Source organism: Ovis canadensis, chromosome 20 (genome assembly GCF_042477335.2).
Source record: "Ovis canadensis isolate MfBH-ARS-UI-01 breed Bighorn chromosome 20, ARS-UI_OviCan_v2, whole genome shotgun sequence".
Classification (NCBI taxonomy): Eukaryota; Metazoa; Chordata; class Mammalia; order Artiodactyla; family Bovidae; genus Ovis; species Ovis canadensis.
In genome coordinates, this window is record NC_091264.1 from 55091496 (window position 1) to 55111254 (window position 19759).

Here is a 19759-nt window from a genome sequence, read left to right on the forward strand (position 1 = left end):
GCTCTTTCTCCTGCCACCTCCTCCTCCATCTTTGCTGACCTCCTTGTTTCCACATCAGGAAGCTGGTGTCCTCAGTTGTTCCCCTATTATGACCTGCTCTGTTAAAAAAAAAAAAAAAGCAGAGGAAAACTAATGTCTGAATGTCTGCTATGTGTGTGGTCTGGGCCACAGACTTTTATGTACTTTTAATGGAAGTTCATCTTTGCACCAACCTTCTGAGACAGGTGTTTGTCTCATTTCACAGCTGAAAAACTTGAGAGTCAAGCCAATAAGTAACTTCCCCAAAGTTACAGAGCTGGAAAGTGGTAAAGCTGGGATTTAATACTCAGCTTTAATGCAAAACTTGTTCTCTTTCCATGTATGTTTGTGTGTGTGTTTCTTTTTTTGGATGTCTGGATAGTCTACTTCCAAGACAGCATATTATCCTGAAATTTGAAGAGAGAGAGGGAGGGGATCTTTAAACCAAAGGAAAGACTCTAATGATGGAATTTCAGGTATCCTTGAGTTTTTGGGAGGCTGTCATCTTAAAGCCACACCCCTGTGGCAACCAGCCTCTGCAGGGTGTGACCAGCTATGTAACACGCATCAAAGCGTTGTTCTTAACTGCTGCTTTTACTTAATCCTAGACTGCCCACTGCTGCTATTTCCAGCATAGTTTAGAACTCACCAGCTTCACTTGGCTGTCCCTTGGCCAGGATGTGTGCTTTCCTGGCTTTCTAATAAAACTTTAACCCATGGTGGGAGCTGAATATTTCACTTCCAGCCACCTTTCTGTGATGCTGGGAAAGACTGAAGGCAAAAGGAAAAGTGGGCCACAGAGGATGAGATGGTTGAATGGTATCACCGACTCAATGGATATGAGTTTGAGCAAACTGAGGGAGATGGCGAAACACAGGGACCCTGGTGTGCTGCAGTCCAGGGGGTTGCAAGGAGTCAGACATGACTTAGCGACTGAATCAACATCATCTCTTTCAGGATGAATTTGGCAACACCGCTGTTGAGGAATATGCTGTACCTTACATTGAAAATAGATTTATGTTGCTTATCTGGGTCCCCAGTGACCTTGAACATGAAAGACATTCTTCTCAAGGAAAACATTTTCCTGCCCTACTCCCTTGGTTGTAACCAACAGAAGGGGGCGGTCCACCCATGTCGGCAGGGCTCAGGGGCGTGGGTGAACACATTCGTCTTCTACCTTGGAGACACCGCTGACGAAGTTCCCTTACAAAGCCCGAAGGAATTTTCCTCCTGCCCCCGGAGGTGCTTATAACCTCTAATTTGCTCACCATGCCTCTGGTAGAAGGGAGTAGGAGCTCAAACCACTGGCAGGCTGCCACGGAGCCGCCTCGGGATGGTGTCTTAGAGCTGAGAGGCTCGCTGGAGGATACTGGTATGCAGATGGGAAGGAGGAGGGATGCAGGTTGAAACAGCAGCCCACAGTTCCGCCTTCTGCCCGGCTCCCTGGAGGTGTGCGTCTGGGCCCAGGGGACAGCCAACCAGGGAGCGGGAAGGGGCCACGTGGCAGTAAGTGAAGGAGAGGAGGAGCTAAGATCAATGAACCTTGGTCCAGTCCTGCAACAGTGCTTTCGCAAGATCTGATAATAAATACTCAGCTGTTTTTTTTTTGTACTCTGTGCCTGATAGTGGAGAACAGAGCCCTTGTGGGAGACTTGACCTCATACCTGTTTGGCTGGGGAAAGGACTGCCCTTTGTGCTGAGGTAGTCGTACATGGCACCTCCACCTGGTGCTTTGGGCATGACCTCATTTCCCATAGGAGCTTAAAGGGATAGAGCGGGGAGGACTAATTAGTCCCTCATTAAGCACTTACAAGTGAAGTACAGGAATTCTCCTGAAAAGATGATCTAGTCGTTGAATAGAAAGCCAGACGCACTTTTATCATAACATCAGAATACAGTCATTTGAAATAAAAGCTTTTTGTCGTTGTGGCAAATGACGATGTTTTAATAGAATTTTTACATATCAGTGTAACAAAGGGAGCCTGTAAAATGTGATGATTTTAGTATTTTTGCAGATCTTGAGAGCTGTCTCATAATCTGGAATTTCACCTGTGGTTACAGACACATTTTTCCCCCCACCCTATTTGTGGGCATCCAGTACCATGTTCTTAGTAGAAAATCAATGGGAGAGGTTTCTTGACCAAGAAGGAAAGACTGTTCTCCTAACACTGCCTGGCTAAGTTCCAGCTCTCTGGCCTAAAAAGAGGCAGCGTCGCTAGTGTGATTAATGTAAGGCCCCTTGGCCCTGCTTAATTTAAACAGTATAAGAACCTAGGAAGAAGCAGAAGACCTCACCGATAGACAACAAAAATTCTCAAATAGGTGTCCTGGGCACTACTAACATTAACTTGTTTGTTTGACTTTTAATCACATCTAGACGTTCAGAGACACTCATTGTATAGGTGAGGCGTCCCCGACCTCTGGGATCTAACGCCTGATGATCTGAGGAGGAGATGATCTAATCATAATGGAAATAAAGTGCACAACCAATGTAACGCACTTGAGTCATCCGGAAACCATCCCCCCTCCACCCCAGACTGTGGAAAAATTGTCTTCCATGAAACCGATCCCTGTTGCCAAAAAATTTGGGGACCGCTGGCGTAGCTGAAGATGTGCAGTTCCTCCTTCCCTCGCTGTCTGCTTTTCATACATCTCCTGCTTGTTGGGGTGTGTGCATGTGTGTTGTCACCTCAGTTGTGTCTGACTCTTTTTGACCCCCTGGACTGTAGCCCACCAGGCTCCCCTGTCCATGGGATTCTCCAGGCAAGAATACTGGGGTGGGGTGGGGTGCCGTCTCCTCTTCCAGGGGATCTTCCCGACCCAGGGATCGAACCCACCTCTCTTAAGTCTCCTGCATTGGCAGGCGGGTTCTTTACCACTAGCGCCACCTGGGAAGCCCTTGTTGGGGTTAACCAGTAAGAAAGAGACCAGAATGGAGAAGGGATGCGAAAACATGGTCAAGATGATTTAAAATTCAGAGAGTGGTTACTGCCAATAATAAAAGGCCATAGGGAAGAAACTTGAAACAGCTGGCAACAATATTGGCTGAAGCTGGTTAGGTTTCACTGACCATTGCCCTGGCCTCTGTTCCTGTTAGTCAAAGAAGGTAGACTAGTTACCCTTCCAATCAATTTCTGGGGCTGCTGTCGTGCTGTCCTGCCTCTGTGGCCATTGTACCAGAATGAGGTTCTGTTCATTATACTCTTTGCCCCTCCTCTTGCACTCCATTGGCTAAGTCTACCCTCAGACCCGAAGAATGGATGCGTTTGAACTGTGGTGTTGGAGAAGACTCTTGAGAGTCCCTTGGACTGCAAGGAGATCCAACCAGTCCATTCTGAAGGAGATCAACCCTGGGATTTCTTTGGAAGGAATGATGCTAAAGCTGAAACTCCAGTACTTTAGCCACCTCATGCGAAGAGTTGACTCATTGGAAAAGACTCTGATGCTGGGAGGGATTGGAGGCAGGAGGAGAAGGGGATGACAGAGGATGAGATGGTTGGATGGCATCATGGACTCGATGGACGTGAGTCTGAGTGAACTCCGGGGGATGGTGATGGACAGGGAGGCCTGGCGTGCTGCGATTCCTGGGGCTGCAAAGAGTCGGACATGACTGAGCGACTGAACTGAACCGAACTGAACCCTCAGACCCAGCAGGTCTATAGATACACATGGGGGAAAGATTGGATGATCTGGACCTCAGACTTGGAGTTCAGTAGACTCCAGCTTTGACCTTGGTCTTTGGGAGAGGGAAGAAGCCTTTTCCTCCAAGCCTAAGTCTGGCAAAACCTAATTACAGGGATTTTTTAAAAAATTGGCATTCTAACATGAAAGCTCATGAGGTTTTAATGGCTATTTAAAAAAATATTTATTTTGTCAGTTGTTTCACTTGCTATTATTTTCTCCCATTCTGAGGGTTGTCTTTTCTCCAAAGTATACAAGCAGCTCATGCAGCTCAATACCAGAAAAATAAACAACCCAATCAAAAAGTGGGCAAAAGACCTAAACAGACATTTCCGCATAGAAAACATACAGATGGCTAATAAACACATGAAAAGATGCTCAGCATCGCTCATTATTAGCGAACTGCAAAAGTACAATGAGGTATCACCTCGCACTGGTCAGAAATGGCCATCATCAAAAAATCTACAAGCAATAAATGCTGGAGAGAGTGTGGCAAAAAGGGAGCCCTCTTGCAATGTTGGTGGGAATGTAAATTGATAGGGCTACTGTGGAGAACACTATGGAGATTCCTTAAAAAGCTATAAATAAAGCTACCTTGAAGTGAAAGGGAAAGTGTTAATCACTCAATCGTGTCTGACTCTTTGCAATCCTATGGACTGTAGCCTGACAGGCTCCTCTGTCCTTGGAATTCTCTAGGCAAGAATACTGGAGTGAGTAGTCATTCCCTTCTCTGGGGGATCTTCCCAACTCAGAGATCAAACCCAGGTCTCCTGCATTGCAGGGGGATTCTTTACATTCTGAGCCACCAGGGAAGCCCAAGATTATCATATGACCCAACAGTCCCACTACTGGGCTTATACCCTGAGGAAACCATAATTGAAAAATACACATGTACCCCAATATTCAGTGCAGCACTGTTTATAATAGCCAGGACATGGAAGCAACCTAGACATCCATTAACAGATGAAGGAGTAAAGAAGCTATGGCACATATATACACAGTGGAATATTACTCAGTCATACAAAGAAATGTATTTGAGTTGGTTCTAATGGGTGGATGAACCTAGAGCTTGTTGTACAGAGTGAAGTAAGTCAGAGAAAAACAAATATCGTATATTAACACATATGTATGAAATCTAGAACGGTGGCACCAATGAACTATTTTCAGGGCAGCAATGGAGACGTCGACATAGAGAACTGACGTGTGGACACCGTGGGGGAAGGACGGGGCAGGATGAATGGAGAGAGTAGCCTGGAAACATTCGTTAACATATGTAAAATAGAGAGCTGATAGGAATTTGCTGTATCGCTCAGGGGGTTCAGACTGGTGCATTGTGACAACCTAGAGGGTTAGAATGGGATGGGAGATAGGAGGGAGGTTCAAGAGGGAGGGGACATAGGTATACCTGTGGCTGATTCATACTGACAGATGGCAGAAACTGACACAACAATGTAAAGCAAAAAAAAAGAAAGTAAAAATTATTTTTCTGACTTTGCTGGTCTTAGTTGGTGTACTCAGGATCTTCCATCTTCTTTGTGGTATGCGAGATCTTTAGTTGCAGCCTGTGGGATCCAGTTCCCTAACCAGGTGGGTTCCACAGTTTGCATAATACAAAAGATAGGGGGGGTTAAACATTATTTTCCATCTTTTTGCGATATAGTTGACTTTCAGCAGTATGTATGTTTAGGGTGTATAGCATAATGGTTTGACTGTACGTGTATCGTGGAATGATTACCACGGTGTTTAGTTAACAATCATCATCTCGTATAGACACAAAAACGAAAAAGAGAAAAAAAAATTTTTTTACCTAGTGATGAGAACTCTGAGGATTTACTCTCAGGTTTCATCTATGTCATACAGTAGTGTGAACTTCAGTCATCCTGTTGCACGTTATTACCTTTGGAAAATACAGATTTTTTTAAGGTGGTCACGTAAGTGAGAAATCTCTGTGTTGCTCCCATATTTTACCCATTTCATATCTAGTCCCTTTTCATCATCCACAGTATTTTGACATCACATGGGGTGCTTAAAAGATGTGGTCCGACAGGGAAATCCCTGGGGTCGTTTTGGCTGGCTGAGGATGTAAGATCAGGCTGACAGAAGCCTTCTGCTCCTCTTCCTGCGTAATGCCTAGAAAATCTTGGGCCGTGGAGAAAAGAGAACCCATTAAGGGAGGTTTGGTGTGACCTCCTGGAAAATCGTTAGTTACTGTCCCAACGGTGACGAATGGTTCCGAATGTGGATGATCAGCCTGGATCCTTGTTAGGAGGAACGTGTTCTTTGGCTGCCCACTGTGCTTTTCAGAGCAGAACTAGCCTTGAGTGAGGTCGGACTTGGTATGCGTATGATGATGTCTTAGGTAATGCAGCCAGGCAGATATTTGCTAAGGCTCAGTCTTGAGAAATTAAAAGGGGATATGTGAGAAATTGATCCATGCGGGGGTAAGGATGACCATGAAAGTGGAAAATGTCCATCAGGCCGGGTGTGGTGCTTCTCTGATCGCCTGAGTTCTTTCCTGCTGGAATGCATCATTGCCGAAGTGCTAGCTGGTCTTGGGAGGGGAGGACAGACATCTCCAGGGAACCTCTCTCTCCCCGCCCCCACTCCTGCCTTACTCTGCAGCGGCTGCATAGAGGAGTAGTGCGTGACGGGCAGGCGTGGTGGATGTTGAGTTTTCCTCTGGATTTCCATTAAACGAGTGTGTGGAATCAATACCCAGCTGAACGTTTGTCCTGAGAACACCCAGAGGCCCCCTGTGTAGCTTGGTATTTTTCAGACCGATTCTCAGACGGGAAAATGTGCAGAATATCTATTTTCTAAAATAGTTCCAACATCTTTTATGTGATGCTGATGCATCTGGAAGTGAAAATGCTTAAAGTTTCATTTCACTAAAAGTGAATTTTTTTTCTTTTTACTTTAACCTCTAACTTCAGATCACAATTTAGGGACATTTTCACCATAGTCTTAAGAGTATCTGGATGGGTGTTGTTCATTGACACATCGAACCAGTCTTTTCTGAGAATTTTTATGTGCAGAGGACTGTGCAGGTTGTTGAGAAAAATTCGAGACCTGATCAGTGACTCTAAGCATCTCAGAGTCTAGAGAGGGACACAGATCATTCATTACATGGTAGGACAAATACAGTATATGTGGACGCGTGTCACCAAGGAGGTGATATCTGAGCTGAATCTTAAAGTAAGAGTAGCATTTGAATGAATAAGAAGGGCATTCCCAATTAAAGGACCAGTATAAGTAAAAAGAAATTTTGCCTTGTAAATTCCTAAGATTTCACTAGATTTTATGACATTAACACAAGCATCACAATAATGAAATTATTCAGAAATTCAGAGAAAAATAGTCTAAGTAGATTTAAGACTTTGGGTTTTTTTTTTGTTTTTTGTTTTTTTTTTGCTAAATTTATCTGTCCTACTTTTTCATCTTAATTATGTTGCAAGGTACAATAGATTTGCATCATATTAAACTGGTTGATAGTTGTAGCCAATGAGTAGAATTATAACTCAGTTTACAATTAGGAACTTAGCATTTAAGTAAATGTAGGTAGTTTAGTGTTTAGATAAATATACATAAATTAGAGTTTGGGGTTAACATATACATACTCCTATATGGAAAATAGATAATAAAGATCTACTGTATAGCAATGGAAACTATATTCATTATTGTGTAATCGCCAGTGATGGAAAAGAATCTGAAAAAGATATGTATATGTATGTGTGTAAATGAATCACTTTGTTGTACATCTGAAACTAACACAACATTGTAAATCCACTGTATTTCAATAAAAAAGGAAGTTAGCATTTTTATAGCATTTCCCGTCTGTAACTCTATTACTTCTCAGAAGATGGGTAAGCCACAATTTGAAATCTGACTTGCTTTGAATTTTATTATTTATCACGGAGATAAAAATGAATTGAGAATAGAAATCTCAAAACATGATGATAGTACTTTATATTTCAGTAGCACACAGTATATATAAAGTAGTATTTATTATTTAAATTCAGCCAGTATGCAACAGAAAGAGCAATATAAGACTAAATTATAAGTTTGCTTTGTAGAAAAAACTGTTACCAGTACATTCTGCTCAACTGTGTACTGGTAGCATTTGTAAATAGTTCGTTCTTATGTTATTCCGCAACCCTCCCTCCCCAAAGAAAACAGTTGCAAAATTTTCTTGCTTCTTTTCCCTTCTTTGCATAATCTGTTAAATTTTAGCAATTCTAAACCAGAATAGCATGAACATTTATGGTGTATTCATTAGACAAATACATAATATTTATAAAATCTGTTTAGTAATTAAAAGAAATAGATGAATATGTATCACTTTCTTGGTTTTTTTTAGCAAAAGAAATAATTCACAGTAAGTGTTTCTAGTTATTTCAGCTAAATATTTATAGTGCTTGAATGATAATATTTGTTGTTTCTGTCATTTAGATTTTATAGGTCACTTTTTGACAGACAGACTTCTTTTCTGTTGGAGCGTCTGTACCTCTGCACGTACACTGCAGATTCCGGAAACAATACTGGCCCTTCAGCTGCAGACAGTAAAACTCTCCTTTATCCTTAGTGTACTGAGGGCCTCTTGATAATCTCTCTATGGCCTTATGGAGATGCTAATGCTAATTAATGTTTTAATAGGAAAAAATGTTAGCAAGTAACACTGTTAAATTTGAAGCATGAATTGTAAATTCAGCTTGGTTGCCCTAATGATAATGTCCATCAAGTGCTTCCAGTCTTCTGAACTCAGTGCCGAATATTTCACTTACATGTATGTAATATATCCTGCTTAGTCACTTCGGTCATGTCCGACGCTATGGAATGTGACCTGCCAGGTTGTTAGCTTCCTCTGTCCATGGGGTTTTCCAAGCAAGATGACTGGAGTGAGTTGCCATTTCCTTCTCTCTCTCTCTCTCTCTCTCTCTCTCTCTCTCTCTCTCTCTCTCTATATATATATATATATATATATATATATATATATATAAATAAATAAATAATGTATGATAATATTTAAAATTAAAAAGCTCTTGAGCTTTACACATATTTTATATCTATATATAGAGATAAAATTTTTACTTACACATATTTTTTCCCAACTACTATATGAGTGTTTTTATGCCCATTTTGCAGATGAATTTGTAACTATTGTTCATCAGAACATATAATAATACTTTAAATATACTGTATCAATAGTGTATTTAAAATATGCAAGTCTGCAGTTTCACACATATTTCAGATATATGTATATATATGCACATATATGTGTATATATATATATGGAGCTTCCAGGTGGCCCTAGTGGTAAAGAACCCGCCTGCCAATGCAGGAGACATGAGACTGGGTTGGAAGCTCCCCTGGAGGAGGGAATGGCAACCTACTCCAGTATTCTTGCTTGGAGAATCTCATGGACAGAGGAGCCTGGCAGGCTATATAGCCCATAGGGTTGCCAAGAGTCAGATATGACTGAACACACACACATACACACACATTTTCTTTTGTTCATTCAATAGATACTTATTTATTGAATATCTATGTGCCAGGCTGCTGTGCTAAACTCATGGGGAGAGTGGAACGAGGTAGTACCTACCCCCTCTTGCCTTTATGGGACTCAACAGTGTCCTGGGAGTGATTAACTTGCTTAAGACACAAGTACAAGAGAATATGATAATTGCTTTAACAAGAGTTGGTACAAGGTGTTATTGGGCATGAATTTCAGCAAACTGTGGGAGACAGTGGAGAACAGAGGATTCAGCAGATTTTTAGTAAATGCCTATAATGTACGCAGCATTGTGTTGAAATAGGATAAAAGCATGGGCGAGAACTTATACAGTTGTGCCTTCATGGAACTTACTAATTGGTGAGGGAAACAACCATTCATCAATGAATTTAACAACTTACTAAATTAGTAAAAATTAATTTAAATTAAATTAAATTAATTTTAAAATTTTAATTAAAAATTTAAAAAGTAAAATTATAAATGTGATCGGTATAACCAAGGAGAGAGTGATTCTGTAAAGTATGTAGTTAGGGCTACTGGTACTGATCCCTGATGCTACGAAAGATTGAAGGCAAAAGGAGAAGGGGGCTGCAGAGGATGAGATGGTTAGATTGCATCACCGACTCAATGGACATGAATCTGAGCAAATTCTGGGAAATACTGGAGGATAGAGGAGCCTGGTGTGCTGCAGTGCCTGGGGTCTCAAAGAGCCCGGAAGACTTAGCAACTGAACAACAACAAGGGGACAGTGAGCTGGCCGAGGAGGTGAGGAAAGGCACCTCTGAGGAGAAGAGGACTGAGCCAAAGGAGGGAGGATACACGGTTATTTGGTGAAGAATATGCATGATTTGAGGTCCGTCTAGTCAAGGCTATGGTTTTTCCTGTGGTCATGTATGGATGTGAGAGGTGGACTGTGAAGAAGGCTGAACGCCGAAGAATTGATGCTTTTGAACTGTGGTGTTGGAGAAGACTCTTGAGAGTCCCTTGGACTGCCAGGAGATCCAGCCAATCCTTTCTGAAGATCAGCCCTGGGATTTCTTTGGAAGGAATGATGCTAAAGCTGAAACTCCAGTACTTTGGCCACCTCATGCGAAGAGTTGACTCATTGGAAAAGACTCTGATGCTGGGAGGGATTGGGGGCAGGAGGAGAAGGGGACGACAGAGGATGAGATGGCTGGATGGCATCACGGACTCAATGGATGTGAGTCTGAGTGAACTCCGGGAGCTGGTGATGGACAGGGAGGCCTGGCGTGCTGCGATTCATGGGGTTGCAAAGGGTCGGACACGACTGAGCAACTGAACTGAACTGAACTCAACAAGGAAGAGGACATTTGCAAAGACCCTGAGGTCTAGGAAAGCAAGGTACTTCCCAGGAATTAAAAGTAAGCCAGGAGAGCTGCATGCAGGCTAGAAAATAATGCAAGGGCTGGACCATCTGGGCCCTGGGGGCCATGGTCAGAATCCAAGCTCAGTAGAAAGCCATTGCCATGCGTTAGGCAATCTCTGAGGATGGGCTGTAGGGGGGTGGGGTGGGAGCAGGGAGACCACTTGGGAGGCCAGTGGAATAGTCCAGATGAATCGTGATGGTGGGCAGCCTGGAGCAGAGGTGGTGGTCAGGGGAGAAGGGAAGGGTGGTGGATTCAATGATTGGATGGTTGGATATGGGGTATAGTTTGAAAAAGGAAGATGTTAAGGTTCCACCGATACCATTGCTAAGGAAACACAGGAGAGGGCAGAATCCACTCTGCTTGGATCTCCAGAAAACATCAGGGAAGGATGGATAAGTCATCAAAAGGGACTGAGATTGGAAGTTGGCCTTGAAGAATGAGTAGGCATTTTCTAGTTGGCAAGAGGGGAAAGGTATGATAATCAGAGGGCGGGGCATGTGCAAAGGCACAGGGGCATAACCAGAATAGCGCGAGCAACTGCAAACGTTCATAGGTACGAAAGGGAAATTAATATGTGACCCGTAAATAACTATGTCGGTTTCTTGATACGCTCATCTCTATTTTGTGCACAGTCATTGTAAGACCTACAGTAGGTAGAATTTGTAAATAGGTTAAAATGTTAAAATGTTTTATTTTTATTCTATAGGCATAATGTATAGAAATTCCTGTCTTTACTTCCATATTTTAAATGAGGAATTCACATATGGCTCTTGATTTTATTATCTGCCTTCTTTCTAATAAAATTTAGTCATTTAGTCATTTGGGTAGGACTTAGATTTTAGGTTTTTCCTTAGTGTTTTGGCATCTGGATTTGGGATTGATTGACATTTTAAATTTAGTGAAATAACTATGAATTTACTCCTGATGGAAATAGGAACATGTTGATTTCGATTTTGCTTGGAAACTAAGATCAAAGGACAATCCAATCCAAAAAGAGTTTGTAATGCTAAAACTTAGGTGACATGTCAACTCTGGGGAAAAATAAGGTGATGTTGAATTAATACTTGATGTGTTTATAGTAAGTACAAGAGTGTTGATAGTTAGATCAGTTTGGGAAAAATGTATAGCACTGAAATTATGAGCATGGCTTTGTGTGAAAGATAGTGGCTTAAAATACTGCCATTAACACCTGTTAGCCATACAAATGCCCAGTTTTCTTGTCAATAACAGGTAATAATGATTTTTCACTACTTCACAGGGTGTGGTGGAGTGGGGTGCCAGGAATATAGTCAGTGTTCAATAATGTCCATGATGACTTTGACGATCAGTGATTCCAGGCTTCACCTGAGTCATCAACAGAGAGGCACTGTTCCGTTTCGAAAGTGAAAGTCAGGCTTCCATGTAAATACATGTGTCGAACTTGCTTACCTCTGTGGTTAGGAAAAAAATCTCAGAGAGCATCAGATTCAGTAATGTTTATGACATCTTCTGCAGAATAATTGTTTCTCATTTCTCTGAAGTCTTGAGATCAATAGGCAGAGAAGGAGGGGAAGGAAAAGAGTATTTTGATGGTATGATTCCTAAGGTCAGGAGATGCGGTGGGAAGCAATCCCTCAGCAGAAGCCAAGGACCTGCCATGGGTCTGCTCGCTGAGTTTTTGGCATTCTGAATTAAGAACTGTGTGTGGGGGGTGTGTGTGTGTGTGAAAGAGGGCGAGAAAGATTATGCAAATATGTTTCTCTTTTCTGAGAATTCAGCTCATGTGAATGAAGACTGCAGAAAACGGCCTAACTCAGTGGGAATGTTGTTTTTATAATTACAGGTCTAGGCTTTTCACATTGACTTTTTCTGCTGCCTCCCCTTCTGCTCAAGCAAAATCTGTCTGAGAAGATCTGATGGGAAGGAACTAACTGCTTAGGACTCTCCCTTGTGATGAAAGCACATGTACAGGTAAATATCTCTGGCATCTTTAACCAAAAATAGCTCTCATTTCATTGTAAAAGATCCAGGGTAGTCGTGGGGATGCTTACATACCTATTCGAATGCACACTCACATACACACACACAAAACAAACATACATCTATAGATTGATGTGTTCTCCATCTCTCCATCTCTTTATAAAAACGGACCTCTTGCTTTTTGGGAAAGAAATTAACTGCTACTTGTTTTGAGATCATCGGCTAGGATGATAACAAGGCGTTAATAAGAAAGGGGATAACTGGCGATTGTGTTTATCAGTTCAGCTACAGAGACCATGTCCCATCAGATGGTCTAAGGGAGCAATGCAATATACGGTGTTATATAATCTTTTTGTTCCTCTTCACAGTGCCGTGATGCACATCTTTTCATAGCAAGTTATTTATCTACAATACGATTTTAGTGATTATATAGTATACCATTAAATACATATCCTGAAGTAATTTAATTGATCCCCTCTAGTTGGACATTTAAGTTATTTCTATTTTTTTTTTTTTTGGCCTTTATGCTACCAAGAATGTTCTTATGGCTTTATGTTAGTTGCCATTATTGATGGTTTCCTTGGGATAGTTCCTTAGCAGTAAATTTCTGAATTTAAGCATTTTCAAGTTTTAAGACTCTTGACACTTGTTGCCAAATTACTTTCCAATAAAGTCATACCAGTTTATATTTCCAGAGGTGCAGTGTAGGAGAGACATACTTCCATAAAATTTTGCCAGTGTCCAGAATTTGTAAAAAGGAAGAATATTTGCCAGTTGATTATGAGAACCGGGGTCTTTCCACATGTTGGGTTATTTTTTGGGGGGTGGGGCAGTGCATTATCTGTAAATCATACCATTTTGAAGGACCTTTCTTCTGTAGATAGTAGCATGCTTGAAACTTAACCAATAGTTGACATTTGAGAAATAGGACTAAATCAAGAAGCATGAAATCATTTGAGTCCTATTCCAAAAGAGTAATGCTATGAGAAAATGGTCATGATCAAAGTAAAAAAAAGAAAAGCAAAGTATGGCAGTAACCGTAGCGTAATTCCATTCCTGTAAAATTGTTTTTTTTTTTTTTTCCTTCTTCCTCTCTTGTTTCATCCTCCTCTGGGATGCAGAAAGGGAATAGTATATTTCCAAATGGTCTTAATTAGAATTCATGGAGTAATCCTAGGTCTGGAGAAACGGGTTGACTAAAGTCTTCACGTCAGACCGCATTTCCGACAAAGCTCTGAAGTCTCAGAACAGCTACGGCACCTGGCCAGTGGGTCCCTGGAGCAACCCTTATGTGAGAGCAGAGCCTCAAATCCCCCTCCCGCTCCCTGGACTGCCTTGCTCCTGAGATACAGCGAGGACCTTGGGTCAGGCCGACTTTCTGGCCTCTTAGAGCTGCGCTGAATCCCCAACCATTCAGCTCCACATATGCAAGCTGCCGTGCTAGGCTTATTTTATTCCCTCAGTGGTATTAAATAAGCTTCCTTTCACTTAAAAAAAATGCAAGAGAAGGTAGAATCAGAGACCTTCTTAGGAAGGAAGAAGGTCTTAGGAATTGTATACTTCTTAGGAAATATATACTTTATCCTTCATAAGTGCACAGAGAAAACTGTGGAGGTGCGAGTCCCTCAGCCCCTGAGGCACATCACAAGGCTGAAACGTAGAAGGGAAAAAGAGGCAGAGTGAGACTGGGCATTAAGGACACAAACCCACGGGGACTGGTCTGGCTTCAGGAAAGCTAATGCTTTTCACCGGGGACTCCGCGAGTCCTGTGTATGTACATTTGTTTTGGCCCAGGTTTCTAGTCTCATTTGCACAGCTCTGTATTTTTCAGTAAAGAGAGGAACATCTGAATTCCTAATTAAGACAGTCTAGCTTAAGAACTCCTCTTTAGTGGGCCATAAATTATTCTCCTCCAAATGATTATGAGGACACCTAAGAAAACAAAACTTGTATTTATGCACATACATATGTTATCCCAACAAAATTAATAAGTTCATAAAGGGAGAGAGGACAACAAATGTGTCAGCAAATATAGGTCGGGAAAGGAGTGCATCGTGTCCTGCCAGACTCCAGCGAGCGGAGGTAGCACGGCCATGCATCTCGGCAGCAAGGACGTGGTAAAGCTGCCATATGGGAGGTTTGGTATTTGGATAGCATTCAATTCCTCCCCAATTACAGAAGCAACAGGGACTCAGACAGAAAGGAAGAAAGGATGCTCTTGCTGTGCCTTGCTGGCTGCTATGCAGAAATGCAGACATGTTGATTATTAGGGGCTTACGGATGAATTTCTCTAGGGAGGTGGAAGAGTGGGAATGTTTAACCACGTTTCACAGCAGCTGGGGTTGCCTCCATAACCAAACCATTTTTGCAGTCATGTGAGACACTTCCCTGCAAGGCCAGGCCAAATCATTGTTGAAAACTCAATCCTCAGAGTCCCATAGGGCCTTTGGGAGTGCCTTCGGGAGTGCCTTCAGACTTTGCCAGTGCAGAGCGAGAGCACAAATTTTGAACTGGAAGAAATTTGAGACGATGTCTTTCAATCCTGGTCTCATTTAGTCATTCATCCCTCATGTATTCATTCAAATACCTCTTTGGGGGCTACTGGGTGGTGGAGCTAGTGGGAAAGAACCTGCCTGCCGATGCAGGAGGTGCAAGAAAGAGAAGCGGGTTCCATCCCTGGGTTGGGAAGATCCCCTGGAGGAGGAAATGGCACCCCACTCCAGTATTCCTGCCTGGAAATCTCCATGCGCAGAGGAACTTGGTGGGTACAGTCCTTCGGGCCGGAAAGAGCTGGATGTGACTGAGTGAGCACACGCGTGCACACACACAGGTACTAGCAGAGTTCTAAGCACTGGAGATACGGAATGGAAGAATGTGGGCACAGGCCCTGCCTGGATGGAGCTTACATTTCTAAGGGAGATATTGTTGATGGCATCTGAACCTGGTTTGGGTGAAGAGGGGAGATGATCTGGACCATTCCAAAAGGAGGCTTGGGCCAGTTGCTAGTTGCTAATACCAGTGAAATAACTTCTTCCAAAGGAGAATCATTTAAGAGTTCTTTGGACTTCATCTTCAAAAGTAGCCAAAGAATTCAAGTGACAGGGTATGCCAGAAAACTTTTGCAGTTAGTGAAGTTAGGGTATAACTGAGAATATTGGGAACACCACACGTACAGTTTAGGTGGTGTTGGTATAGTGGTGAGGCAGCAGTGATTGTAAAATGAAAGTAATTAACAGGTGCACACTCTGTTGGGGCAACAGGTGTTCAACCTAGAAAAATGTTTCTTAATGGATTTCTTATGACGTCGCTGTGTCTTGGGTTTAACTTTGAAGCAAATTAAAAAATTGAAAAAAATAAAAGGTTTAGAGTGCATCTGAAATGAGAGACTGGAGAAACCAGTGGAGAAAGAGCTGTTGATCTGGAAGGCTGAGGCAAAAAGAGCCAGAGGATAGGGACCAGCAGGGGGCTGGGACTATTGACGGCAGGACCAGACTGGAAAATGCAGAGAGAAGACAAGAATCAAACTTGGCTTAGATGCGCAATTGTCAGGGTCTATAAAAATCTTGCAGCCATTGATCTTCAGTTCGCTTCAGTTGTTCAGTTGTATCTGACTCTTTGTGACCCCATAGACTGCAGCACACCAGCCTTCCCTGTCCATTACCAACTCCCGAAGTTCACTCAAACTCATGTCCATTGAGTTGGTGATGCCATCCAACCATCTCATCCTCTGTCGTCCCCTTCTCCTCCTGCCCTCAATCTTTCCCAGCATCAGGGTCTTTTCCAATGAGTCATTTCTTTGCATCAGGTGGCCAAATATTGAAGCTTCAGCATCAGTCCTTCCAATGAATATTCAGGACTGATTTCCTTTGGGATGGACTGGTTGGATATCCTTGCAGTCCAAGGGACTCTCAAGTGTCTTTTCCAACACCACAGTTCAAAAGCATCAATTTTTCAGCACTCAGCTTTCTTTATAGTGCAACTCTCACATCCATACATAACTACTGGAAAAACCATAGCTTTGACTAGACGGACTTTTGTTGGCAAAAAAAGTCTCTCCGTTTAGGTAACAGAAATAGTTGTTGTTTAGTCACCTAGTCATGTCCGACTTTTTGCGATCCCATGGACTGCAGCACACCAGGCCTCCCTGACCCTCACCATCTCCTGGAGTTTGCCCAAGTTCGTGTTCATTGCATCCATGATGCTGTCCACCCATCTCATCCTCTGATGCCCTCTTCTCCTTCTGTGCACAATCTTTCCCAGCATCAGGGACTTTTCCAATGAGTCATCTGTTATATCAGGTGACCAAAATACTGAAACTTCACCATCAGTCCTTCCAGTTAATATTCAGAGTTTATCTCCCTTAAAATTGATTGGTTTGATCTCCTTGCTGTCCAAGGGACTTTCAGGAGTCTTCTTCAGCACCGCAGTTCTAAAGCATCAAGTTCTTTGATGTGTTTCTGCTTTCTTTACAGTCCAGCTCTTACAACTATAAGTGACCACTGGGAACACCATAGCCTTGATTATATGGACGTTTGTCTGCAGAGTAATGTCTCTCCTTTTCAACACCCTGTTTAGGTTTGTCATTGCTTTAGAAGCAGTGCACACTGTCAATAATCTGTATTTTAACAAACGGTGAAGTGGGTAGGTTTTACTCTATGACTGTATAAGCACGGGAGACAGAGGAGTGGGCGGCTCACAGTGGAGGGTGGGGTTGTCTTTTTTTCATCTGTCACTCAAAGGAAGAATTGAGGTGGCATCGTCCCCAGAACACATTAACCTTACTCTAACTTTGACTAATTACTTCCCTGCTCTTACCTTATCCACCATCCTTAGAGAGTGAGACGCATGGTATAATTAATTTTCCCTTCTGTGGGCAAGAGCCATTAATTCTAGTTAACTTCACATAGGTTTAAGTTCTGGATCAAAAGAGTCTCCAGTTGGTGCCTCTTGGCCTCTTTGGCTTTTCGGTACCCTTCCCCTCAGCTTATTTCTGGGATTGTGGTTCTTCTTACCTTCCTCCCTCCATTCCTGGGTGCTTTTAGTGGTCTCTTAAATAATAAAATCCACTCAGAGATTTATTTTATCTCCTTTGACCTTCAACATGGGCTTGGTAAAGGCTACATTTTTGGCTTTGGATTTACTATCACTGAGGGACCGTTTTCCTCTGTATTCTTCCTTCCTAGTCACCTTATTCTGGTGCTCAAACTTCTACCATATATTTGACTCAAATACTTTTCCTTTCTTTGACAAGCCCAGTTCATTTAGTTTAGTTGTCCGTCCTACCCCCTAACCCAACCCACCCAGACCCCCAACACACACCCTGGGATTTGCAATGCCCATTTCCATGGTTAAGAAAACCCTATGGATATTTATTAAATCTTTAAAATAGAGATCTTCTCCTAAATTATCTTTTAGAATAAATATGTTCTTCCTTTTTCTATACTAGTTTCTTCCAGTTGAAGGTAGTCTCCGTAACTCATAGCCAGTTTGGGGAAAGGTATTATTTTGAGACAGCCTTTCCTAATGGCTCAGTGGTAAAGAATCCCCCTGCCAGTGCAGGAGATGCCAGTTTGATGCCTGGGTTGAGAAGATCCCCTGGAGAAGGAACCCGCTCCAGTGTTCTTACCTGGGAAATCCCATGGACAGAGGAGCCAGACAGGGGTCTCAAAGAGTTGGACACAACTTAGCAACTAAACAACAAAAAATTACTTTGAGACCCTTAATGATATTTTTCATGGCAAAATGAAAATCCTAGAGACGAAGACTGCAGGGTACATAGTGTTTTTTTATATGTAGGCATAGCTTTTCAAAACTATTTTGGAGTGTATTCGAGTATCTAAAATAATTTACCAGACTTCTGTATAAAGCATTTTATTCTTTGAAGAGTCTCATAAATAATATAATTCACTGTGTCAGTGTGCAAACATTCACATAAGTCTTTTACCTTTCCTGAAATGAGGTAGAATATTTTGTCATATGACAGGAAACCCATGAGAAAATGTTTGATACCAAAACCTACCTTTTTTGTTCTTTGGTTTTTGTTTTGCTTTCCATGTTGGGATGCTAAAGTAGAATGCTGCAGAAATTTCTTTCCTTCTAATACACTAACACTGCTCTCAGTGTTGGCAAACTGTACTATCCAAAGTGTGAGTGATGACTAAACGTAAAAATATCAGAGTGTCAGTATTCAGTGGTACTTTTTTAATTACTCTCTTTTTTTTCCTTTTAGAGTTTATCAAATGAGATGAAGCATTTAAATATGTTTTCTAAATTCCAGACTATTACCTGCTATAGCCTTTGGTGTTAGAGTATGTAGACGTGGAAAGTGAAAGATGAAAGTGAAAGTCGTTCAGTTGTGTCCGACTCTTTGCGACCCCATGGGCTATGCAGTCTGTGGAATTCTCCAGGCCAGAATACTGGAGTGGGTAGCCTTTCCCTTCTCCAGGCGATCTTCTCAACCCTGGGGATCGAACCCAGGTCTCCCTCAGTGCAGGCAGATTCTTTACCAGCTGAGCTACAAGGAAAGCCCTTAGAGATGGAAGGGAACATGAAAATCATTTAGACCCCTTCCCCCCTAACTCAGGACCCCCTCAAAATTCATTAGTGCTTCATTTCACCAAGGTTCAGATACCAAGTCATTGATTGCTAAAAGAACCATTATCATTAGAAGATTTAGAAATATGCAGTATACAGACATTCTTGGGAATAATGTACTTTCTTGAGTTAGCAAGAAACAGAAGACTCATGCCTCTAGAGGCCAAGTGGTATCAAGAAGGATTATGAGTATCTCTTTAGATTAAATGAGAACTACATCAGTGGTATTTTTTTAGATTTTTACTGTCTGAATAAAATTTGGGAAGGCTGTTTCTAGGACTTGGCAATTTACTCTGCCTCCTGTTTTCTCTTTGGGGGTACTCTTTCTTCTTTCTCATTTTTCTTTTCTTTAAAGTAACGACAACAGGTCACTCTGAGGATTATATGCGTATAAACTTTTAGAACATTTTCTGTCCTGGCGCCTGGTTAAAGCATCTGCTACTGCTAATTCTACTCTGTTGCTTCTCCCTCCTATTTCACACTCTTGTTTTTTATTTTTTTCCCCTGGTAGAGATTTTTCTTGAGTAGCTAAAATAAGTATAACCAAACAAAACGAGCAACTGAGTGCTGATATCATATGCTTTATAAGCTGGGGGTGTGTTTGGCTCCC

General features: G+C 42.1%; 1 protein-coding gene across 13 annotated transcripts in view; it reads left to right on the forward strand.

Annotated features, from left to right (window-relative positions):
• The window catches only part of ATXN1 (ataxin 1), a 421390-nt gene that overhangs the window by 155351 nt on the left and 246280 nt on the right, over positions 1-19759 (forward strand). For all 13 annotated transcript variants that reach the window (XR_011251314.1, XR_011251315.1, XR_011251313.1 and 10 more), the window contains one exon: positions 12419-12546. The gene's annotated coding sequence lies outside the window, so the exon portion shown is untranslated. The remainder of the gene's footprint in view (positions 1-12418; positions 12547-19759) is intronic.